Below are 27103 nucleotides of genomic sequence, written 5' to 3' on the forward strand. Positions count from 1 at the left end.
GCTCCCAGGCATAGCCCAGACAGGATGTATGGTGAAGCCTGAGCTGATCGACAAGACCTTGGATGATTATGGAATCAGAGGGAAAAAATAGTGCAAGAGTTTATGATCTGGTGAGGTGGGAGTCGTTATTTCTTACAGGAATATGGATGAAATGTGATGACTCTAGTCCATGTCTGCCTCTCCCTCCAAGTGTCTCCAGTGCTCATGAGGAAACAAGAAAAAGACCCCTGAACCTCCTGCCTGAAGCTCCCTGGGGAGCCCCCACTTAGAGCAGACATTTGAGCCTTGAGCACAGGTGGGCGTCTTCTGTGCATTTGGTAGCTCCTCAGATCCCTCCTGCAGACCTGAGTCCTGTGTTTGGTTTTCTCTGTCCAACTCCTGTCCTGTGCTCTTTTCAAGTCCCCATCACACTTCTTCATGTTCTTGCTGCTTTCTCGTGGATGATGTGGAGAGGACATGAGTGATGAACCCTACTGTTTGGGAAGAGGAACCAGCCCATCCTCAGGGGAGCTATGGTGTTTGGTGTTGTCCTGTCTCTGAGGGTTTCCTGTCCATCCGTCTGGGTGACAGTCCGCAGTGTCTCTTTACTAGGTCATTTGGCCTGAGCTCTCTCCTCCTTGAGCCAGTTCTGCTTTCTTGTGATGGTCACTGTCCTGTAAATGTGGAATAAGGGATGGCCAAAATGCTTTCCCTAATAATCAGATTGCTTGAGGAGAAAGAAAGAGAGAAAACAGAAAGTTTATCTTACTGCAAAAAAGCAAATGTGATTCATGAAGCCATGAGAGGGTGGGGTGTCTTTCTGCTGCTTCTACCGCTTCTGTGTGACCAGTGGGAGGGAGACAGCAGCACTGACTTCTCCTTGAACGTAATTTCATCACAGTTTGTTCCTTGTTCCTGGGCAATCTTGGACAGTGAGTCTCCTCCCTCACTGCAAAGGGATCCATCCATGTTGTACCAGGTGGTGGCAGTGCAGGCCCGTTGTTGCCCCTGCTCTCAACTGCAGTGTGGGTTCCTTGTGGGGCAGAAAGTATTGCCTCCATGTAAGTGGGGGCATTTGTCAGGAAAAAAGTGTGACAAGCATGTGCTAGTTTCTCAAAAGTCCTGCATTAAATTTTGATATCCAATAATGGTTTTATGAATATAGCATTTCCTCTAGTACTGATCTTCCAACATTTTAAAGGAAGCAGGAATTTACATGTGGAGAGCCCTTGCAGCGAGACCCCAGGCTTAGAGGGTGGGGAGACACAGCCTCAGGCTGAGGGGTCTCAAGAATTCCCCTCTTCTGCATTGAGAAGGTCCCCTGTGGGCAGTGGCCTGGTCAGATCCCTGTGAGGAACAGGGACAGGGAGGCCTGGCCATTTCAGCCAAGCAGCTGGACTTGGGGTGTGGCTGTGTTTCCTATGGCCGTGTGAAATGGTCAATAGCAAGAAGACCTCAGTGCAGCTTGAGAGCCTGGCAGGTGCAGGGGAAGGTGGGGTCTCTGCAAGCAAGGGGTGCCCCTGGGTCAGGGCAGTTACAGACCCTGTGTTGGCCACATTTTTCTTGATGAATCTTCTGGTCACCTGAGCCTCCTGATGGGCCCTCCTGCTAGGAGCTGCTGGCTCAGAGAGTGGCAGGGGTAGGAGGTAGAGAGGTGCTGAGCTGCAGGTGGTGGTCGGTGCCTGTACTTGAGCAGGGTCAGTGAAGCAGGGATGGGCACTTGTGTGTATGAGCTTCTGCAGGTGAAGAGAGTGGAGAATTAAAGGAGAGAATGAATTGCGTTTGTAACCCGTGCCAAGGCCTCAAAGAACAAGGAGTTGGGGCCTTGTTCACTCTGTCAGGGGGTGAGTGGGGCTTGAGAGGAGGGAGGGCACTGGGTTTCCATGTCTTGATCTTGTCTTTTTGTCTTGCCACCTTTTCACTTCTAGGTGACAAGCAGGGACAAGTGACAGTGTTGCTGTCATGATGGGAGGAAACTAGTAAAGGCTGGAAAAGTGGGGTGAGAGGCATAAGAAAGTGGAGCGTCTCTTTCCTGAGGACAAGGCAGAATCCATTTTTGGAGAGAGCAAGAAGAAGTTCTGAGCGATTAGAAACTGTTCTGTAACAGTTGAACACTCACTGATTTCTCTTGATGGTTTTCCATTTGCCCTTTGTCTCCAGAGCAAGTGGAGTTACAACACATGGATGGATACCAGAAGGTGCCAGTAGACCAAATGGTGTTGGGCAGCTGGGCTCTCAGTCTCTGCTGTCAGCTCCTGAGTGTGCTGATTCACCTGTGGATGCATAGGCTTTTTTTTTTTTTTTTTAATTTTTATTGTGATTTAAGTGAAAGTTTACAAATCAAGTCAGAGTCTCATACAGAAATTTATAAACACCTTGCTATATACTCCTAATTGCTCTCCCCTTATTTTTTATTGAGACAGCACACTCCTTCCCTCCACTCTCACTTTTCATGTTCATTCAGCCAGCTTCTGACGCCCTCTACCCTCTCATCTTCCCTTCAGACAGAAGGTGCCAACATAGTCTCATGTGTCTACTTGATCCAAGAAGCTCATTCCTCACCAGTATCACTTTCTATCCCATAGTCCAGTCCAATCCCTGTCTGAAGAGTTGGCTTCAGGAATGGTTCCTGTCTTAGGCTAACAGAAGGTCTGTAGACCATGACCTCTGGGGTCATTCCAGCCTCAGTCAGACCATTAAGTCTGGTCTTTTGATGAGAATTTGGGGTCTGCATCCCACTGCTCTCCCACTTCCTCAGGGGCTCTCTGTTGTGTTCCCTGTCAGGGCAGTCATCAATTGTAGCTGGGCACCATCTAGTTCTTCTGGTCTCAGGCTGATGTAGTCTCTGGTTTATGTGGCCCTTTCTGTCTCTTGGTCTCATAATTACCTTGAGTCTTTGGTGTTTTCCGTTCTCCTTTTGGATGCATAGACTTTTGTAATTATTATCATAAATTGTTGTTGTTAGTTGCTATCAAGTCAGTACTGACTCATGATGACCCCATGTGTGGAAAGTAGAACTGCTGCATAGGTTTTTTTGTTTTTTTTTTTATGTATAATTTAAAAATTCAACAATTTTGGGCCCTTGGGGCACAGTGGCTAAAGCGCTCAGCTATTAACTGGAAGGTCGGAGGTTTGAACCCACCAACTGCTCTGCAGGAGAAAGATATGGCAGTCTGTTTCTTTAACAATTTACAGCCTCAGAAACTCTATGGAGCAGTTGTACTCTATCTTATAGTGTCGCTGTGAATCAGAATCAACTCAGTGCCAGTGGCTTGGGCTTGGGCTCTTACCCTCCTTTTCTGAGTTTTTCTTCCTTCCTTAACATGAACTCATTGCCCTCTGAGTTTCCTGTTTAATCTTTCAAATTGCTGTTGTCAATTTGATCCCATATAGATAGTTCTTAAAAGAGATCAGTGCTCAAGGTAGACACTCTTTACTAGTTAAGTCAAGCTATTGTTTGTTTTTTAGAAGACTGGAGGAGATATTTTTTTGTTTAAGGTTTAAAGATTATCTCAGGGCAATAGTTTCAGGGATCATCCAGCCTCTATGGCTCCAGAAATCTGGATTCCATGAGATTTTAAATCCTGTTCTGCATTTTCTCCCTTTTGATCCGGATTCTGTTAGAGAATCTTTGTTCAAAATATTCAGTAATGGTAGCTGGGCACCATCCAGTCCTCTGGTCTCATAGCAGAGGAGGCAGTTGTTCATGGAGGCAAGTAGCCACACATTCCAGTTTTCCTCCTATTCTTAATTCTCGTTCTTCCTCTGGTGCTGCAAACAATGGAGACCAATTGTTTTACTTTGGGTGGCCGTTTGCAACCTTTTAAGACCCTAGGCGCAATACCCGAACTAGGAGATTGAACAGAAGCACAAACACAATATTAGGCCAGTTAACTGAGATGTCCAATGAAACCATGACTCTAAACCTCCGGAACAAGACACCAAATCCCATGATATGTATTATGGATTGAATGGTGTCCCCCCAAAATATGTGTCTACTTGGCTAGGCCATGATTCCCAGTATTGTGTGGTTGTTCTCCATTTTGTGATCTGATGTAATTACCTATGTGTTGTAAATACTAACCTCTATGATATTAATGGCGCCCTGCTGGTGTAGTGTTTAAGAGCTTGTCTGTTAACCAAAAGGTTGGCAGTTTGAATCCACCAGCTGCTCCTTGGAAACTCTAGGGGGCAGTTCTACTCTGTCTTATAGGGGCTCTATGAGCTGGAATCAACTTGATTGGCAATGGGTTTGGCTTTTTTTTTTTGGCTTATGATGTTAGTGAGGGAGGATTAGAGGCAGTTATGTTAATGAAGCTGGACACAATTTACAGGATTAGGTTGTATTTTGAGTCAATCACTTTTGAGATGTAAAATAGAGAAGTGAGCTGAGAGGAGAGGCACCTCATTACTACCAAGCAAGAAGAGCCATGAGCAGAGCGTGTCCTTCCACCTTCCTGGGATGTCCTTCCCCCACCCCCTGGGAGAGTGCTTTTATGTTATGGAGTCACCTGGGATCCTACTAAATTGTAGACTGAAAATGTCGGGAGTGGGGCCTGTGAGCCTACTTTTCCAACCAGTTTCAGGCAATGCTGAAGCTTGCTGGTCTGAGGATCACACTTGGAGTAGCAAGCATCTCTCCTTGTCTCTCTCCTGTGTTGTGTCTAGTTGTCTGTGTCCTATGTCTTTCTCTTCTTTTACACCCTTTCAGATTTTTGGCAGAATTAATATTTTGGTAGCTTACTTATATTGTATTTATTTTTGGTGGCAATATATATAATGAAACATGTGTCCATTCAGAATTCATACGTGACCAGCTCAATGACATTGGTTACATACTTCACATTGTGTCACCATTCTTAAATCTCTACCCACATTTTTTCTTCACCATTACTTTAGGCTGTCTGCCCCTTAAAGCTTTCATCTGTGCTTTAGATTGACTGTTGTCAGGTTACACTCATCTAGATAATTCTTTATAAGAGCGCTAGCTAGAAGCAAACATTCTTTATTAATAGGTCTAAATAAAATGTTGTTTAGTATAATGATGGCTTCATGGGATAGTTTCAGTTCAAGGTTTAAAGGTTATTTTTAGGCATTAGTGTCATGGATTGAAATGTGTCCTCGAAAAATATGTGGCAGCTTGGTTAGGCCATGATTCCCAGTATTGTGTGGTCGTCCTCCATTTTGTGATTGTAATTTTATGTTAAAAAGATTAGGGTGGGATTGTAACACCCTTACTAAGGTCACATTCCTGATCTAATGTAAAGGGAGTTTCTCTGGGGCGTGGCCTACACCACCTTTTATCTTACAAGAGATAAAAGGAAAGGGAAGCTAGCAGAGAGTTGGGGACCTCATACCACCAAGAAAGAAGCACCGGGAGCAGAGCACATCCTTTGCACCCAGGGTCCCTGTGTAGAGAAGCTCCTAGTCCGGGGGAAGATTGATGAGAAGGCCAACAAAGAGAGAAACCCTTCCCCTGGAGCTGATTCCCTGAATTTGGACTTTTAGCCTACTTTACTGTGAGGAAATAAACTTTTCTTTGTTAAAGCCATCCACGAGTGTGATTTGGGGATTTGCCCAGTCTCAATGAATCCACTGAGTCAGGTTTCCATATGAGTCTGAAGTTCTGTTCCATGCTTTCCCTCCTTTTGATTAGGATCAATCTATTGGGTCCTTGATCAATATGTTCAGTAAAGGTAACTGGGCACCATCCATTTCTTCTGGTCTCATGGTAATGAAGGTAGCAGTTTATGGAGGCAATTAACCCTGCAGCCTATTTCCTTCTCCAAATTCTGGGTCTCCTTGCTCTGCTGTTCCAGATGAATAGAGACCAAATTGTTGTATCTTGTGTGGCCCCTCTCAAGCTTTTAAGACTTCTTGTGGTAGTATATATATACAAGGTATGTTTGCATGCTTCAAAAATGTCTATAATAATTGTTCTGCTTGATTAATAGCTTGGCTGAGTACAGAATTCTATGCCTGAAATTATTTTCCCTCAGAATTTTGCTTCATATGTTTATTTCTTCCCTTGAGAAAACACAGGGCTCAGGCATTTACAATGTAAAAGTTTCATTTCAGGGCTGCCCACAGTTTTGGGAAATAGTACAGATTTATACTACTGTTACTGTACTTGTTGCTGTGACAATTGGCATTTGGAGGAAGACAACAACTTCACATTCAGAGAGTATAGGTGAGGAGCAACCTGGACACCTGGAAACGAGAAGATAGGACTCTGAGATATTCCAAGGTAAGGGACTGTATTTTTTTTTTTTTTATGTATCCTTCCCTTCTTCCTTCCACCAGCCCAGTTACAAGTGTGGTTAGGGCATTGGGCTCTTGGTTCATTGATTTTGTGAAATTTTTTTTCCCCCATGGAGAAGGATAGAACAGCAGCTGGGTGTCAGGTGTGACTCCAATTCTTGTCAGCCTAGAAAACTGAACTGACAAGATTTAGGGGTCCCTGACCTTGGTCTCCTCCTCCTTTAACTTAGTTTGTGATTCAGAGCCTTACTCCATTCACTTGGGCCTCAATTTTAATCAGCCTTACATCAGGCTCAATGTTTCCTGCCTGACCTGTATCACAGGAATTGAGACCAGAAGGAATGGAGGAAAGGTTAAGGTTGTGATATTCACCCTAAGCCCACTTTTGCAGATGATTGCCTTGCCTACCCTCCCCACAAGCCTAGCTAAGCCCCTGTGTCCCTGCCTTAAGTTCTCAGTGGGGAACCCTTGCAGTTAGCTTCTGCTAGGATGTGTGGTGAAGGAGGAGAGAGCAAGTTAGATTCTCTACCCTCAACCCTTAAGACCCCATAGTATTGTCTGAAGTTTTTTCACAACACGCTTTCCCAGAAATTCTTGTACAGCCAATGTCTGTGCCTGTATTTTTGGAAGACCCATCATGGAGTGAGGGTGATCTATATCCCTGATGACACTCTGAAATCATTTTTCTTCTCACGGAAACCAGGTGAGATTGACAGAACATGACTTGTGTCTTTTTCCCTCTAAGCTATATATCTATTTCTATGTCTTTCTATCTTAGAATATTTTTACCAGCAACAAAATCAGCAAGATTAATATTATGAGTTATTGTTACCCAAGTCAACAATTATGAACATTTATCTCATTATATATCTCTTCCAACCTTATTTGCTTGGCTCTTTTCCAGCACGTGGGAGGCATCATTAAGCAGGTATGTTAAGGTCTTTGTGGCCTATCCATGAGAATATCCACATCTGTAAAGGCAAAGAACATGTAACACCTGTAAATTTTTAGCTAAATGCTCTTTTGTTACAAATCACGCTTGCTTGCTTGTGATGAATTTCTAAAACTTAGAGAGCAGTTTTTTTTTTTTTTTTGTCGTGCTTAGGTATTACTATTGTTGCTAGCTGAGGTCAGGTAGGACCCTGATTCACAGCAACCCCATGCACAACAGAAAGATTGTGGTTTGCATCATTGTGATTCATGTAGTTTTCATCCACTGATTTTTGAAACCGTATCGCCAGGACACTTCTAGTTCATCTTACTCTGGAAGTTTCATTATCATAGCAACACAAAGCCTCCTTGAGACTATCTTAATTGGATGTCACTATTGGCCCCCATTCTCTGCCTTGAACTGATAAAGTCATGGAAACATCCCCTCTCCTCAGTTCTCCAAGACTCAGCTGCAAGTCTTCACAACATCTGGTACATCCACCCAGTTGCCAGTTGGGCCAGTCTATGTCTTGTTTAGATAGTTGAGCAATGCCACCTCCAAGAAAAGTAGGGAAATATATTGGATCACTATTTGACCCTGCATTTAATGGTGAATAAAGTGATTGAGTGGGGCAGGAGGATGTGGGAAAAGGTATCTTAATGGTGAAGAAAAAATTGCATTGATTAAGGGTAGGGTTGCACAGCCAATTATTGTAATTGCTGTCAATAAGTTGTGCACCTTTAAAAAGTTGAATTGGCAGAAATTGTGTGATAGATATATTTACAGCAACAACAACAAAGAGAGTAGCAGCTGAGGGGACTAATTGGTAAGTATAACCAAACACCCCATGGGATTTGGCTCTTTGTTTGGAGGTTTTAGGGTCATGGTTTCATGGGACATTCCAGTTAATTGGCCTAATAATGTGTTTAGTGCTTCCGTTCTACCTAGTTAATTGTGAAGTGCCTGGGGTATTGAAAGCTTGCAAGCGGCCATTCACACCACAACAGGTGGTCTCTATTCACCTGGAGCAACAGAGGAAGAAGGAGAATCAGGAATAGGAGGAGGATATGGAATGTGTGGCTAATTACCTCCATGAACAACTGCCTTCTTTGCCATGTGACCAGAAGAACTGGATGGTGCCCGGCTACCACTGCTGAACATCTTGATCAAAGATTCCATCAAAGAGCCCTGATCTAAAGGGGGGAAATTTAGAATGAAATTTTAAATTCTCATAGACTGTGGACTTTGTGGAAACTCTGGTGGCTTAGTGGTTAAGTACTACGGCTGCCAACCAAAGGGTCGGCAGTTCAAATCCGTCAGGCGCTCCTTGGAAACTCTATGGGGCAGTTCTACTCTGTCCTATAGGGTCGCTATGAGTCGGAATCGACTCAACAGCACTGGGTTTGGTTTAGTTTTTTTGGTAGACTTTCTGGAGTCTTGGAGGGGAGATGGACCCCTGAAACTATTGCTCTGATATAATCTTTAAACCTTAAACTGAAATATAACCCAACACTCACTGCCGTCGAGTCGATATCAGACTCATAGCGACCCTATAGGACAGAGTAGAACTGCCCCATAGAGTTTCCAAGTTTAACTTAACTAGTGAAAAATGGATGCCTTGAGCATTATGCCTTTTAAGAACTATACATGGAATCAGACTGACAACAGCAACTAGAAAGATTAAATAGGAACCTAAGGGGCAGTGAGTTTATGTTAATGGGGGAGAAACAACTCAGAAAAGGAGGGTGGGAATGGCTGCACAACTCGGAGAATGCAATCAATGTCACTGAATGGTACCTGTAGAAACTGTTGAATTGGTGTATGTTTTGCTTTGTATATTCTCAGCAACAACAACAAAACAATTAAAATTTAGAAGAAAAAAAAAGTGATCATGTAACACCAAGACACCACTCTTGGTGTCTCAGTGTCCTGCACTTTCAGTGCAACTGTCATTACAAAAAGAATCAAAGAATAGACGTGCCCAGAGTTGAGAGTAATCCCTCAGTATGGTAGGCCTGGGACACCAAGTCCCTCACCCCTGTAGCTCTTCACCCTTGTGCCCTTCTTGTGTGATTCTGGTTCCTTCCTAGTTTGTTCTACCCAAGTGTCCTGACCCAACAGAAAAGGCATATCTGCAGCTGTGCTCACACTTTGAGAAGGAAACTTCAATGGTGTAAATACCTTGTGAACCTTTGCTAAGTATGGGTTACTTTATTTTTCTATATTATTCATTAGAATTTTTATTTCATTTTACTGTCTGCACAATAAACCCTGACCTAGTGAACCTGGAGATCTCATCACTTTTTCTGTTCAAGCAGACCCTGACTAGTGAGGTGAGGAGAAGACAGTCCTTTTTTACAGTTGAGAGTGGAGGGAGAACCAGATAGGCAAGGACAGGGGGATTTTTACTTGGAATCTAGTAGTATCTCTCTCCCCACCACCAAATTCAGCCCTTTTACTCCATTTCCTGGGAATGGGAGTGGTGCAGCATTGGCCCCCTGTGGTTGGTGGTCTTTCTTTACCCAATTCTTACACAACCTTGAGATCAACTGACCTTCTTATGTCCTTGTGAATTTCTTTATGAGACACTAGGTCTAGCTCCATTTTCCCGTAAAGTAGAAAGGCCTGAGCCGCAGCTATGTTGGCTAAGGAATGGTGTCATCTCTACCTCTGGAGAGACCATTACCATGTTCAGGGGAAGGGCCAACCCTCACTTATACTGAGAGGAAGGTCTGAGATATGATAAGATATGCTTGAGTGATGAGGACCTGCCGCCTCAACACTAATGGCACAAGAGCATGGAGATGCAGGTAAGACTTCTCCCTCAGCTGTGTGTTAGGTCATCTAGACCTCAAGGAATAGACCATGAACATTTCCTCAGGTGCCTGAGACATACCTAGAATGAGATAGTCCTGCCATGGGGTCTTAGGCTACAATTACTCTGGTGGATTTTAGGGCTCTAAGAGGAGGGTGTGTAGGAGGCTTTGTGTAAAACAGAAACCGTAGCCCATTACTTATTTGATTTTACAGTAGCTTTTTCATTGTAAAAAAAAAACAGATCCCCTCCCTTCCCCCGAAAAAAGAACCTAACAAAAACACTGTGTCTTTAACAAAAGGCAGACACACCTGTTGTCTTAGTTATCTAGTGCTGCTGTAACAGAAATACAGGTGGGTGGCTTTAACAAACATAAATTTTTTTTTCTGTTAGTTTAGAAGGATAGAAGTTTGAATTCAGGGCGCTGGCTCCAGGGAAAGGCATTCTCTCTCTGTCAGCTCTAGGGGAAAGTCCTTGTCTCTTTTCAGCTTCTATTCCTTGGCTCCTTGGTGATCTTCATGTGGCATGGCACCTATCTTCCCCTATCTCTGTTTACTTCTCTGTCCTAATCTGCACTTTTTATCTCAAAGGTGGTTGGCTAAAAACACGTTCTACACTGATAGGGCCTGTGAACATAACAAAGAAAACCCATTTTGAAACTGGGTTATAATCACAGGAATAGGAGTTAGGATTTACAATACATATTCTGGGGGGACCCAATTCAATCCATAACACCTGTTAACCACCGAAAAGATGGAACTTTTGTTTCCAGAAGTCCTCACATTTGCCACATCTCAATCATAACATTTTCCCTCCCTCAAATAAAAGCATTTCCCGTCTTTTATGATAACAACTTCTTTGCTCTATCTTATACTTTCATTATTCAAAGTTGTAGTTTCGTTCACCTTTAAAAATGTATCTTTTGTTCCCTTTTATTCTATAGGTTCTTCCTTTATCTCTTTTCTTCTCCTGAAATTTAAGTGCCCTGTAGTTTCCCATAGATTTGATTTTGCCGATTCAATCCCCAAAGTGTGGTTTAATCTGTCTCTCTAACCTCTGTATTTCCTATAGATTCATAGTTGAGTATAGAGGCTTGATCATATTCAGGTTGAATTAGTTAATTTATTTTTGACAAGGGTACTTCATTTGTGGTTTTATGTTCTTCCACCAAGAAATACTTCATTTCTGGTTCTCTCTTTTTCCTTTTGTTTTTGGAGGGGGGCTGTTTACTGTCACTGCTTTTTAATGGCTAAATCCACTAATTCATTAGGGGTTACAAAAGAGTGTTATTCTCAGTCTCTCATTCCTTCTTCATTTATGAGCTAAAAATAACTTCTATAATAAGAGATTTATTTTAATTCTATTACTTGGTACAATTTTTTTTTTTTTTTAATGAGAAACAACCCAACCGAGTGTCCTGCAGTGTTTGGGTACAGAAAGCATTTTACTACTCAATAGAGAAATCTGATTAGATGAGTTGTCTCCATCCACTGTCGGGCCCCTCAAAACAGTGCACTCGGGATGGCCCTGGCTCAGATCCACCACTGACTGCTCTGGTAGGGATCACAATAGAGAACACAGCTGGTAAAAAGTGTAGAACAAACTTCAAATTCACACACAAAAAAGACCAGACTTACTGGTCTGACAGAGACTGAAAAAGCCCCTGAGATTATGGCTCCTGGACACCCTTTTAACTAAAAACTGAAGATTAGTCCAAAGGACTAATTAGTCCAAAGGATTAAAAGACTGAGTCCAGTACAACTAGATGGTGCCCAACTACCACCACTGAATGCTCTGACAGGGATCACAAGAGAGGGTCCCAGGCAAAGCTAGAGATAAATGTAGAACAAAATTCTAACTCATAAAAAAAGACCAGACTTATTGGCCTGACTGAGACTGGAGAAATCCCAAGAGTATGGCCCCTGGACACCCTTTTAGCCTAGTAATGAAGTGAATCCTGAAGTTCACCCTCCATCCAATAAGGGAGAGGAGGGCTGACTGTAGGTGAATAGATTTATGCCTGGGTTCTCAATTTTGTTTCATTGGCCTATTTGACATTGTACCAGCACCAGGCTGTTCTGACTACTGTGGCTGTACAGTAGATTCTAACATCAGGTAGTGTGAGGCCTCCTACTTTGTTCTTCGTTTTCAATAACGCTTTACTTATTGGGAGCCTCTTTCCTTTCTATATGAAGTTAGTGAGAAGTTTTTCCATCATGTTAAAGAATGCTGCTGGTATTTGGACGGGGATTGCATTTTATCTGTAGATGGCTTTGGGTTGAATTGATATTTCACAATGTTGAGTCTTCCTATCCATGAGTGCGGTATGGTTTTCCATTTATGTAGATCTCTTTTGGTTTCTTGCAGTAGTGTTTTGTAGTTTTCTAATGCATAGGTCTTGTACGTCCCTGGTTACATTTACTCCTAAGTATTTCATTTTTTCGGGGTGATTATAAATGGTATTGTTTTCTTGACTTCCTTTTGAAGTTCTCTTTGTTGGTGTGTAGGAATCCAACTGATTTTTGTGTGTTGATTTTGTATTCTGCTATTCTGCTGAATCTATTAGTTATAGTAGTTTTCTTGTGCAATCTTTGGGGTTCTCTATGTATAATATCATATTATCTAAAAACAGGGATAGTTTTACTTCTTCCTTTCCAATTAAAAAAAAAGAAAAACTTGTTGCCTTCAAGTCGATTCCGACTCATAGCAACCCATAGGACACAGTAGAACTGCCGCACAGGGTTTCCAAGGAGCAGCCAGTGGATTTGAACTGCCCACCTTTTCTTTGGCAGTTGATCTCTTAACCACTATGCCACTATCCGATTTGGATGCCCTTTCTTTTTCTTGCCTTATTGCACTAGGTAGAACTTAAAGCACACCGGTAGACAGGAGTGGCATTAAAGGGCATCCTTGTCTTTTCCTCTTCTCAGGGGGAATGCTTTCAACCTTTTTCCATTGAGAATGATGTCAGCAGTTGGCTTTGTATAGATGTTGGTTATTATGTTGAGGAATTTCCCTTTTATTCCTATTTTGCTGAGAGTTTTTGTCAGGAATGGGTATTGGACTTTACCAAATGCCATTCTTCATTGATTGATATGATCATGTGATTCTTTTCTTTCATTTTATTTATGTGATGAATTACAGTAATTGATTTCTAATGTTGAAGCATTCTTGCATACCTGGTTCGAATCCCACTTGGCCATAGTGTATTATTTAGGCACTGAGTTCTTGATAGACACCCTGCCGGTATAAGCAGAATTACCATCTGTGTACTTAGATATCTGTCTATCCAATGGTTCCTTCTACCATTTCTGCCTAGGAGCTAAGGTGCTTGTCTTTTCCTGAACAATGTGGGATGATTTTATTTTGAAATTCAGAAAAAGGAGATCCAGGCCAAGGAGCCAGTATGAGAAAAAGCCCATATCACAGAAACACATGACATATTTGGAGAAAGGTGGGTGTTTAGGGGACGTTCAAAATGACTACCACCCTCCAAAATCACATTAACCAACACCAGATCTGAGCTCCTACCACATATCAGGCACTGGTCTTTGTGGTTTGTGTACTATAACTCCAAGCATCTTCATCAGGGCCCTGTGGGATCAGTATAGCTTGTGAAGCACAGAAACATAGAGGAACTTACCCACAGTCACCAACCATTAATTAGGGGAACATGGAATCTGCATGTGCATGTTCTTTATTCTGAAGCCCAGAGCAGTGGAACAGATTCTGCAAAGGTTGTTTTGACACAAATTGGGATTTAAAAAAAGTCATTTTTAAGTAATGATTTAAATGGTAGTCAACATCTGTGTAAAAATTACTAGCGTTAAACTTGCCATAATGGAATTCATAATTTATTTTAAAAAATGTATCCATATGCTCAAATATCAATAGGAAATTAATACAACTCCACTAGAAAAACAAGCAAAGCATATTAACACCAAATTCACAGAATCAAGAAATAAGTATTACCAATTAATGATGAAAATAACCAACTTCACTAACTAGAGTGATAGTATATAATTTGCCGACCCAGATAACAATATGTAGATTTTTATTACATCCCTACATACACTATTGAAAATCTGGAAGCGATAAAAATGTCACTTACCGAGGATTTAGTTACATGCCTTAGAGCATATATTCAGCCATAAAATGAAATACTATGTGATTTTAAAGAAAAGTTGACATAAATCTATATACTTTTAATTGGCAAGCTATCCAGGTGGTAGTGTTATATAAAAAAGATGTATAATTTATATGATATGGTTTATATGACTATATTTTAATGCAAATACCTTTGGAAGTATATAAACACTAGAATAGTTATTGGTAAGTGGAGGGTTGGATTAAGCAAGAGGAAACCAAAAAACAAAACCTGTTGCCGTCTGGTCTATTCCAACTCATGGTGACCCCATGTGTTACAGAGAACAGTTTGAAACGGTTTTCTTGGCTGTAATCTTTATGGAAGCAGCCTGCCAGGCTTTTCTTCCGTGGAGCCACCAGACACAGTCTAATTTCCATTTTTATGTTGTGACTGAGAGTTTCGGGTGTCTACACCACACCTATTAACAGTTTCCTCCATGTATTCAGGGTCCCTGCGTCCAGCCCTGTATGATGCATGATGCTTGCACTCAGAGAGTCATGACTCTCTGGTTCCTCACATTCCCACCTGCCCTGAAGGGGAGCTGGGACACTGACACCAGAGCAGCTGTGTGAATGACTGTCAGGGCAGGGACTAGGAATGAAAATGCAAATGGGCCCATTAGAGGAGGAGAGTGTAAAACGATGTTTTGAGTGGTGCTGGGCCCTAGAAAGGCTCCACTCGCAGCAAAGTGAAGAAAGAACTTCTTTGCCCAGGAAACAAGGAAGCGTGTCTCTGCCCATGTCTCTAGGTGAAGAAGGTGTAGCCTGTAAATCCTGAATCTCCCTCACGCTTCTCCAAAGTTACCTGAGGCCATTTGCCAAGGAGATGTGCCCTAGGGAAAAAGATTAATAACATATCCCAGATATGAGATACTGAAGAATGAAAACACTACCATGGCCCCAGTGTGGTCTAAGCAATAGCAGATTGACACCACTTGGGAACACAGAACTATTATCTGACCCAGCAATCCCAATCTTGGGTACACACCCAGACGAATGAAGGCAGTCACACAAACAGAAACCTGTACCCCAATGTCCATTGCAGCACATTTCACAATTGCCAAAAGGTGGAAACAATTGAAATGTCCCTTACGAGATGAATGGATAAACAAAATGTGGTATACACCCACAATGGACTATTACACAGCCATAAAGAGGAATGAAGTCCTGATGCATGCCACAACATGGATGAACATTGACAACATCCTGCTGAGTGAAATACATCAATCCCCAAATGACAAATACTGTATTATCTCACTTAAACATGAAATAAGCAAATATATAGAAACCAAAGATTATCACTGGTTACCAGGGATGGGAAGGAGGGGGAAGGGGGAGTTTTTGCTTATGGGGCAGTGAGTGAGTTAATGGTGATAAAATGATTTGGAAAAGGATATCGCAAGAATGGTTACACAACTTGAAGAATGTAATCAATGTCAGTGAACTGCATAGGCAGAAATTGTTGAGTTGGTGTAAGTTTTATGTATATTATCACCATAAGAAAATAATGTTTAACCCAGACATCTCCGCAAAGTAGACAACCACGAGGGGTGGCTCAGGAGAGGCTGGATCAATCTTGTGGGCACTGGAAATGCTCTGTCTCTGACCTGGAAGCTGCTTCCGTGGTGTGTCCAATCTATGGGAACTCCGCCTGCTGCATTATGATACCTGCATTTTTCATATGAACCAAATACTTCAATAAACAACAACGAACAAAACAACTTGGAAGCTTGTTAGAAAAACAATCTCAGGCCCTTTTCCAACCTCTGGAATCAGGATCTGCATTTTAAGAAGCTCCAGGGGGGTCACGGTGCCCATCACAGTCTGAGAAGAGCTGCCCTGAAAGCCTGGAAGAGCAAATAGGCTGCTTCACTCTCCCTGACTCACACCTATGGCACCAGGGAGTGCCTGAGGCTAGTAGTTGTCACACTTTATCATAAAGGTCACCAAAGAGCTTGTTAGAGCACAGAATCCTGGACTCCACCTCTAGACAGTCTGGTTGGGCATGGGGCAATGGCAAAAATGTGCATTTATGCTAATTTTCCAGATGCCATAATGCTGCAGGTCAGTGAGTCTCACTTGGAGGACAGCTGGCCTGAACCAAAGGAAAGGGAGCGAGTGGAAGCCTGACTCCCAGAAGGATCTGGAAGTGATGCCTACCAGGCACATCCATGGCTGCCCACAACACTTGGGCAAGATGATTTGATTGATGGTGTCAGTCAGCCTTTGCCCAGGACCACAAGGCTTACTTGCTGAGTCCATGCACGAAGTGGCCATGGGGTGTCAGGGATACAGAGGTGACAACCTGACAAGGTTTGTATCTCACCTATTGCCTTTGAGTTGATTTCAACTTATAGCCACCCTACAAGACAGAGTAGAACTGTCTGCATTTGGTTTTGAAGCCCGTAATCTTTATGGAAGCCCAGTGCCACATCTTTCTCCCATGGAGCAACTGGTGGATTTGAATAACCGGTTTTTTAGTTAACAGCTGAGCCTTTAACCACTGCTCCACCAGGGCTATTTATGTGTCAAGGTACATGTACAGGTAGTCCCTGACTTACAATGGAGTTCTGTTCCTAGGACTCCATTGTAAGTCAGTTCTGACGTAAATCAGATACTTCATTTTTTAAAATAATTTTCATTATTATTGCCTTTTATTATTAGTATTTTTATAAATCTGATTTATTTGTCTTTGGGGATTGGAAACATTACATATACTCTTACAGATATATTTAAATATATACATCATAAAACATTACATATGTCCATAAAAAGCAGATGACATTGGCTTACAACTCCACTTGCAGAAGCTCCTGTATCATCTGTATTACCCCGGGAATGGAGATGGCATTTCTAGTCAGAAAATTACTAAGAGTTTCTGTAACTTTGTATGTAGTACATTTTACTAATGATAAGAAGTAAAAAAAAAAAAAAAAAAAGGCAGTCACAAGTGGGGTTTGTCATAACTCAAAAACATTGAAAATTGGGGACTACCTGTATTTCAATGATAGAGACACACAATATATAAACATGTTTATTATAATGTTACTGATAACTGTCTTAGAGAAAACTATGCCAGCCTAGAAGATTGGTGGTGGAGCAGATGGCAGCAGTGATATTTCAGACCGGGTGGTTAGAGAAGGTCTTTCTGAGGATTTGACCTGTGGATATTTGAGCAGAGGCCAGCATAGGTGGGGAGGAGATATGTGAATACCTGGGGAGGGGAGGTGTACTGGGGAGAGTCAGCAGGCACAGATGCCCTGAGACAGGACTGACCATGTCAAGAGACCAGAGCTCATAGAGGTGAGAGAGCTAGGCTGAGAGCGGTGGGTGAGGCCAGAGTAGTCAGAGGGGCTTGTAGAAAATGGTGGGGTTGCAATTTCATTGTGCCTAAGAAGGGAACTCCCTGTGTGATGCAATGGGTTAAGGTGTTGGGCTGCTAACCAAAGAGTTGGTAGTTCGAGTCCACCCAGAGGCACCTAGGAAGAAAGATATAGGGCTGTACTTCTGAAAAATCAGCAATTGAGAACCCTATGGAGTACAGTTCTACTCTGACACATAAAGGGTTGCCATGAGTTAGAGTTGACTCAATGGCAACAGATTACTGGAAGAGGAACACACTGGAGTGCTATGTGATTTTTAGTGTTGGGGATATGTTGTAATTCACATAGAAAAAGATCATGTCCGTTGTGCGGGTCATGGACAGCAGGGCACGAGGGTCAACAGGGAGTGGAGCTGGAAGGCCCAGCCAGTGTCCTGGTGTAGAGGCCATGGTTCTAGGACAGAAGCAGTGGTGGTGTGAGTAGTGAGCGGATTTAGTGTTCATGTATTTTTAAGACAGTGCTAGCAGTAATCCAGGAGCACTGGTGGCATACTGGTTAAGCACTCAGCTACTAATGGAAAGTTCAGCAGTTGGAACCCACAAGCTGCTCTACGGGAGAAAGATGTGGCAGTTAGTTTCCATAAAGATGACAGTTTTGGAAACCATATGGGACAGTTCTACACTGTCCTACTCCAAGATGGCGAAGTAGTCAGATGCTTCTGGTGATCCCTCTTACAACAAAGACCCCTTCCAAAAAGTGAAATGATTATATATATGACAAACTAGGAGCCCTGAACATCAAAGGCAATGTTAGGAAATCTGACTGAGCGGCAGGGGAGGGAGATGCGGTTCAGAAGTGGTGAGGAGTTGCCAGGCCTGACACAGAGGAAACCGTTGCCACTCAGGCACATCCTCCTGGAGTGACCGTGGCAGGGCTGACTGCAGCATTGGGGTTCAGTTTCCTCACAGAGAGACAGTGAGTTGCACAATCTACTCACACGTCCGGAACAAGAGAAGAACAGTGCTCTTGGCAAAAGCTAAGTACTTGCATTTATTTTACGATGTCCCCAGCCCCTGAGCCTGCTTCAGTGGCTGTAGATTCCCCTGGGCCAGATATAGCTCCTGCTGTACTCTCAGAGCCATTCTCCTGGCCTTGAAAAAGAAATAAATTAACAATTGGGGGAAAAGATAATCTGCCAGTTCCACTAAGCTGGGGAGCTCAGGACAGAAGTGGCTCCTGTCCAGGCACAAACGGTCCGTGGACTTTGAATACTTTTACCCCTGTATGGACCTGAGTGGGCCCATTTCAGGAGATTAGGCCCTCATTGGCAGACTGCAATGGTGTGTGTGCTCAATAACTGACTTCAACTGTTTCAGCTGTGTGGTGGAAAGGTGGGTTTTTGATGTTTGACACTGCTTTGCCTATTAAACAGGGTCCTTACCTACTCACATCAGGGGCCTGAGGACTGGCGGCTCCACCAAAGTCACCTAGCCAACCACAACAGAGGTCAAGGATAAGTAGCGCCTCCCAGTCCTTACAACCAAAAGCATTTGGTGCCCATAGTCGAGCTGCAGAACCCACCCACCTGTGCGCCCTAGGGAACAGAAACGTGCTTTCTTCACAGACACTCAGGATGGTTGTCAGCCCCCTGCTTTGTTTAGAATGTGATCCCCTGCTGCTACCAGTTACCTGTGTGGGCGCCAGTCACCCCTGCCTCTCTAAGATTGTAGGACAAAGCGTGTACCACACATTTGATAACCAACTACCTGGACACGTGAGGTGAATCCATACAAGAAAAGTGAATGGATTCCTAGGCTCATATCCCTGGTAACAACTTTAGCCATCTGGTGACAGGATGTTAGAGCTTTAAAGGCGTAAATAATCAAGCTAACTCGCTCAAGCACCCTACCTGGGCATATCAAAACAAAACAAAGCAAGCAGCTAGGATACAGTAAACAAAATAATACAATAACTTATAGATGGCTTGGAGAAAACAGTCAATATAAAATCACATAAAGAAGCAGACCATGAATGCTTCATCAAGCTCTCAAAACAAATAGTGAAGGAATCTTCTGGATGAAGATGTTTTCCTGGAATTACCAGGTGTAGAATACAAAAGATTAATAAACGGAACCTTCAAGACATTATGAAGGGAATCAGGCAAAACACAGAACAAGCCAATGAACACACAGATAAAGCAGTTAAGAAATTTAAAAGGTTATTCAAGAAAACAATGAAAAATTTAATAGACTGCAAGAAACCATAGAGAGACAGCAATCAGAAATTCAGAATTAGGCATCTCAAAAGAAAGAGGAGCAGAACTGAGGAACTGGAAGGCAGATATAGTGAGTATGAAGATAAAACACTTGGCACCAATATATTCGATAAAAAGTCAAAAGAATTAAAAAAAAAATGAAGAAAGCCTAAGAATCATGTGGGACACTGTCAAAAGAAATAAGCTATGAGTGATTGGAGTACTAGAACAGGGAGGGAAAATAGAAAATACAGAGAGAATTGTTGAAGATTTGTTGGCAGAAAACTTCCCTGATATCATGAAACATGAGAAAATATTTACCCAAGATGCTCATCAAACACCACATAAGGTAGATCTCAAAAGAAAGTCACCAAGACATATTATAATCAAACTTGCCAAAAGCAAAGATAAAGAGAGGATTTTAATAGCAGCTAGGGATAAATGAAAAATCAACTACAAAGGAGAGTCAATAAGAATAAGTTTGGACTACTTGGCAGAAAACATGCAGGAAAGAAGGCATTGGGATGACTTATATAAAGTGTTGAAGGAAAAAAAACTGCCAGCCAAGAATCATATATCCAATAAAATTGTCTCTCAAACATGAAGGCTAAATTAGGACATTTCCAGATAAACAGAAATTTAGGGAATTTGTAAAAACCAAGCCAAAACTACAAGAAATACTAAGGGGAGTTCTCTGGTTACAAAATCACTAATATCAGATATCAACCCAAGACTAGACCACAGGACAGAGCAAGCAGATATCAATCCAGAAAGGGAAATCACAAAAACAAATCAAGATAAAAAACACTGAAAACAGGGAACCAGTGATGTCATTATGTAAAAGATGACAATATTAAATGAATAAAGAGGGACTAAAAAATGTATTTATAGATCTTTCATATGGAGAGGAAGTCAAGGTGATATAAAGAAACAAAAGTTCGATTTAAACTTAGAAAAATAAGGGTAAATATTGAGGTAACCACAAAGGAGAGTCACAATCCTACACATCAAAATAAAATAAATAAAAACATAAAGACTCAGCAAAAACAAAATCAACAACAAGAAATAAGAGGAAAGACAATATATAAAGATAAACTACTCAGCACAAAAAATTAAGTAGAAAAAAGAAACTCAACAACACACAAACAAAGACATCAAAATGACAGCACTAAACTCATACCTATCCATAATTACACTGAATGTAAATGGACTAGATGCAGCAATGAAGAGACAGAGAGTGGCAGAATGGATAAAAATACACGATCCGCCTATATTCTGCCTACAAGAGACATACCTTAGATTTAAAGACACACACACAAAAAAATCAAAGGATAAAAAAAAATCAAGCAAACAATAATCAAAAAAGAGCAGGAGTGGCAATATTAATTCCTGTCAAAATAGACTTTAAAGTTAAATCCACCACAAAGGATAAGGAAGGACACTATATAATTATTAAAGGGACAATATACCAGGAGGATATAACCATATTAAATATTTATGCACCTAACGGCAGGGCTTCAAGATACATAAAACAAACTCTATCAGCATTGAAAAGTGAGATAGACAGCTCCACGATAACAGTAGGAGACTTCAACATACCACTTTTGGTGAAAGACAGAACATCCAGAAAGAAGGTCAACAAAGATGCAGAAGATCTAAATGTCACAATCAACCAAATCGACCTCATAGACATATACAGAACACCCCACAAAACAGCAGCCGAGTATACTTTCTTTTCCAGTGCACATGGAACATTTTCCAGAATAGACCACATATTAGGTCATAAAGCAAGCCTTAACAGAATCCAAAACATTGAAATATTACAAAGCATCTTCTCTGACCAGAAGGCCATAAAGTAGAAATGAATAACAAAAAAAGCAGGGAAAAAAGATCAAACACTTGGAAACTGAGCAATACCCTGCTCAAAAATGTCTGGGTTATAGAAGACACTAAGGATGAAATAAAGAAATTCCTAGAATCCAATAAGAATGAAAACACTTGCTATCAGAACCTTTGGGACACAGCAAAAGCGGTGCTCAGAGGCCAATTTATAGAAATAAATGCACACATCCAAAAAGAAGAAAGGGCCAAAATTGAAGAATTATCCCTACAACTTGAACAAATAGAAAGAGAGCAACGAAAGAAACCCTCAGGCACCAGAAGAAAGCAAATAATAAAAATTATTAAATGAAATAGAGAACAGAAAAATAATTGAAGGAGTTATCAAGACCAAAAGCTGGTTCTTTGAAAAAAATCAACAAAATTGATAAACCATTGGCCAAACAGACAAAGGAAAACAGGAGAGGAAGCAAAAAACCCAAATAAGAAATGAGATGGTTGATATTACAACAGACTCAACTGAAATTAAGAGTTATATCAGACTACTATGAAAAATTGCACTCCAACAAACTTGAAAACCTAGAAGAAATGGATGAATTTCTAGAAACACGCTAACTAGTTAACCTAACACAAACAGAGGTAGAACAACTAAATAAACCCATAAAGAAAGAAGAGATTGAAAAGGTAATTAAAAAACTCCCAACAACAACAACAACAAAAAAGCCCTGGCCCGGACGGCTTCACTGCATCGTTCTACCGAACTTTCAGAGAAGAGTTAACACCACTACTACTAAAGGTATTTCAGAGCATAGAAAAGGACGGTACATTCCCAAACTCATTCTATGAAATCAGCATATATCTGATACCAAAATTAGGTAAAGACACCACAAAAAAAGAAAATTATAGACCTATATCCCTTTATCCCTCATGAACTTAGATGCAAAAATCCTCAACAAAATTCTAGCCAACAGAATTCAACAATATATCAAAAAAAATAACACACCATTACCACGTTGGATTCGTACCAGATATGCAGGGATGGTTCAACCTCAGAAAAACAATCAATGTCATCCATCATATAAATAACACAAAAGACAAGAACCACATGATCTTATCAATTGATGTAGAAAAGGCAACTGACAAAGTCCAACACTTATTCATGATAAAAACTCTCAGCAAATTAGGAATAGAAGGAAAATTTCTCAACATAATAAAGGGCATTTATACAAAGCCAACAGCCAACATCATCCTAAATGGAGAGAGTCTGAAAGCATTCCCCCTGAGGATAGGAACCAGACAAGGATGCCCTTTATCACCACTCATATTCAACATTGTGTTGAAGGTCCTAGCAAGAGCAATTAGGCTAGATAAAGAAATAAAGAGCATCCACATTGGCAATGAAGAAGTAAAAGTATCTCTATTTGCACATGACATGATCTAATACACAGAAAATCCTAAAGAATCCTCTAGAAAACTAATGAAACTAATAAGAGTTCAGCAGAGAATCAGGATACAAGATAAACATACGAAAATCAGTTGAATTCCTCTACACCAACAAAGAGAACGTTGAAGAGGAAATTACCAAATCAATACCATTTATGGTAGCCCCAAGAAGATAAAATACTTAGGAATAAATCTTACCAGAGACATAAAAGACCTGTACAAAGAAAACTACAAGACACTACTGCAAGAAACCAAAAGAGACCTACATAAGTGGAAAAACATTCCTTGCTCATGGATAGGAAGACTCAACATTGTAAAAATGTCTATACTACCAAAAGTGATCTATAGATACAATGCAATTCCGATCCAAATTCCAATGGCATTTTTTAATGAGATGAAGAAACAAATCACCAACTTCATAAGGAAGGGAAAGAGGCCCTGAATAAATAAAGCATAACTGAAAAAGAAGAACAAAGTGGGAGGCCTCACACCACCTGATTTGAGAACCTATTATGCCGTGACATTGGCCAAAACAGCCTGATACTGGTACTATAACAGACACATAGACCAATGGGACAGAATTGAGAATCCAGACATAAATCCAACCACATATGAGCAGCCGATATTTGACAAAGTCCCAAAGTCAGTTAAACCGGGAAAAGACAGTCTTTTTAACAAATGCTGCTGTCATAACTGAATATCCATCTGCAAAAAAATGAAACAAGACCCATACCTCACACCATGCACAAAAAAGAACTCAAAATGGATCAAAGACCTAAATATAAAGTCTAAAATGATAAAGATCACAGAAGAAAAAATAGGGACAACATTAGGAACCCTAATACATAGCATGAACAGTAAACAAAATATTATAAACAATGCAGAAACACCACAAAAGAAATCTAGAAATAGAAGTACCATATGATCCGACAGTCCCACTCCTTGGAATACATCCTGGAGAAATAAGAGCCTTTATAGGAACAGATATAAGACAAAAAATGATACTGGTGAGGAGCGAGCTTCTTGGCTCAAGTAGACACATGAGGCTATGTGGGCAGCTCCTGCTACAGGGGAGATGAGAAGGCAGAGGGGGACAGAAGCTGGCTAAATGGACATGGGGAATACAGGGTGGAGAGAAGGAATGTGCTGTTTCATTAGGGAGAGAGCAACTAGGAGTACATAGCAAGGTATATATAAATTTTTGTATGAGAGACTGGCTTGATTTGTAAATTTTCACTTAAAGCACAATAAAAAAAAAAAGATATGAAATTGAGTGGATAGAAGCCTTTTTCTTTTTAGCAGTAGTTCAATGGAGAACCACACATTTATTTACCTTAAATCACCGTTGTTTGGAGGTGGCTTACTATACAAGTGCATTATAATAAATACACTCTAATTATTTAAAAATCAACACCAAAGAAAACAGAAAATTTAAATATTAACACTAAGGTAAAACCAGAACAGTACTGGACAAATTGGAATATCTGAAACATTTGCTGTAAAGCTTTTACTATTTACCTAGCCATCCGGATCTTCAGCCCTTTAAGGGACCTCAGTCCCCGCAGAGGAGAAAAGAGCTGGGCAGCCCTGGAGCCCAGCCATGCCACCCTGGGTTATACAAGCAGGGGCGCTGGCTGGTTTGGGGTTTCTTTCTGGACCCAGCTGGGGTGACTAAACTCGGTGCAGAGCCTGGCGTCCCGTGCCCCTATGCTCGTGAGTCAGGGGTCAGAGGGCGAGAGTGCAGGAAGAACAAGAAGTTTATGGGACAGAGTAGAGGGGGCTGGAGGCAGGCAGGGAGAGGGCTTCTTACAGCCCTTGACCTTGGAGTTTGGTGGGAGAGGGGAAGCCTAGGCAGGTTCTATCCCGAAATGGAGAACCCAAGCTTTCAGAGAAAGGGAGATTAGGCTTCATCTTTTTTTTTTTTTTCCTCATTGCAATCATATGTAAATGCTTTGGGACAAACCTAGCTTATTATAATCATTATTGTTAAAGTATTGAAAGTATGTGGAGGGGTGAGCTGCTTGAGAGTTTGCTGCAGCCACTGTGCCTAGGAAATCCCTGAGAAGGGCAGAGGTGCTAAGGTGGGGGATAGGGGGTAGCAATGGCAGAGGACTGTATTTGCCCTGGGGGAGCAAATCCAAGGGGGTGCCAGATGAGACTGTCCAGCAATTCACCACTTGGTGGTGGGGGGAATCACACCCCCCTACCCTTTTGGAGAGGCCTGCAGAGAATTGCATCCCTTCCTCCCACCCTGTCCCCTGTCCCCCCAAGTCCATGAATCACCCTCTCCCCCACCCTTCAGGAAGACAAGGCAGGCAGGGGCTGGGAGTGGTTGCTCTTGGGAGCTGGTTACCTTCCACAGGAATCTGGAGAAGGGTAGTCATCATGGAGAACAGGGCTCAGGACCAGTTGTCAGAGGTGCTGGGTTCCATCTCCCTCTCTGCCCCTCACTATATTGTGTCCTCTAGCAATTAAAACAGTCTCTGGGATAATGAGTTTTTCTTATCTGTAGGAGGACAGACAGGACCCTCCATCCCGATTGTCCAGCAAGTAATTGGCCTAGGTCCAAACCAAGGGATTCTGATTCAGAAGATTTTGGCTGTAGCTTGGGCTTAAGGATATGAAAAGTCCTCAGGTGGTTCTAATAATCAACCACCATTGAGGACCACCGGTTAGATGTTCCAAACACCAGGACATGTGTGCGGGGATAAGGCAGAGCTTTAGGTAGAAGGCAGCTTTAGGATGACATATTGCCTTAGGCTGGGTTCCATAGAGAAGTAAAGCATATAAATATACATATATAGATTTATATCAAGGAAATGGTTCACATGGTTGTAGAGGCTGAAATGTCAGGGTAAGATTAAGGGAGTCAATTTTGACAGCCAACTAGAAGAAATGAGGGGTGATGCCAGAGGGCAAGTTGGTGCAGCTGTACTGGGCTTCCCATGGTGGAGTAGAGGCTTATGTGTTAAATTTAGCAGAGGGGGAGCTGTAGATGGCTTTTGGGCATCGAGGTTCATCTGGGTGCAGGCATGGTGTTTAGGAGCCTGTGCAGTATTCTAGGCTGAAGAGAGCTGAAAACCTGTTCTAGAGTGGGGACAGTGGGGTTGGAAATGTGGCGGAAGAGCTGCATTTGAGTACATGAGAGGCAGGAGAGAGGGGGGAGTCTGATCCTGTTGAGAGCAATAAGGGAGGGAGAGGCTGGCATGGAAGGGAGGCAGAGTTTCTCTGTAGGTCTGTTGGGTTTGAGGGCAGTGGTCCCCAGAGATGCAGATGTCCTGAAGGTCGACTGGAAACGGAAGCCTGCAGAGAGGTTGGTGTTGGAGTGGACCATGAGGAGTCACCACACTGGGCTTGTGGTCGCCATGGGCTGCATAGCAAGGTGGCCCTGTTCCAGCGCAGACACCTCTAGGATGTGGCCTGAAGCAAGGCATCGTGGCTGGACCAGGGAGTCATTGGGAGAAGAAGGAGAGGATTATAGTGACTGAAATGTCTAAGGGAGTTTAGAGTGTTACTGAGTCAACTGTGGAACGTGCTTCTGTAGACAGAGGTGGCTGAAATCTGAAAATAGGGGTCAGTGGTGATGTGGTCACTCAGGCTGTGCATGGGGGAGGTTGGGTATGTTGGGAGGATGACTATGCAGTGGTTTCTGCCGACGTTTGTTCTGGATAGAGGAGCAAGCATGAGGCATCCAGGTGGATGGCCAGGTAAAAAGAGCTTGGGGAGACCAGTGCTGCTCTGCAGGCGGGGAGTTGCCTTTTTTGGGAAGGAAGGGGCTGATTACCTAAGCAAGGTAAGCATGTGCTGAGGGCATCAACAAAATAGGGCCACCAGTTGTCCAAAGCAAAGACCCACAGATACCAGGCAGACAAGACACAAGGAAAAGTGAGCGCTGTGGTGAAATTGTCAGGGCACTAAATGAAACTGATAGCAGCTCCAGTGCGTGAGAATGGGCGGACCTAAAAAGAAATTCACACAGCGCCTTGAGGGTGCCCACAAAAAAAACATGCAATGTTTTTTAAGCTATGAGTCCCCTACCACTTTACCACCTTTGTTGACATCTGTCTCCTACAGTCCCCTCCCATGCAATTGAAACTCCTTATCTGATTGGG

The 27103-nt window shown here is 42.1% G+C and overlaps 1 long non-coding RNA gene across 1 annotated transcript in view; it reads left to right on the forward strand.

The window, feature by feature from the left end:
- Positions 1-25629, forward strand: part of LOC111748860 (uncharacterized) — a 37669-nt gene extending 12040 nt beyond the window's left edge. Inside the window, exon 9 of the long non-coding RNA XR_010321646.1 lies at positions 1-25629. This is a non-coding gene — a long non-coding RNA (uncharacterized LOC111748860).
- Positions 25630-27103: the final 1474 nt, after the last annotated feature.

Source organism: Loxodonta africana, chromosome 1 (assembly GCF_030014295.1).
Source record: "Loxodonta africana isolate mLoxAfr1 chromosome 1, mLoxAfr1.hap2, whole genome shotgun sequence".
NCBI lineage: Eukaryota > Metazoa > Chordata > Mammalia > Proboscidea > Elephantidae > Loxodonta > Loxodonta africana.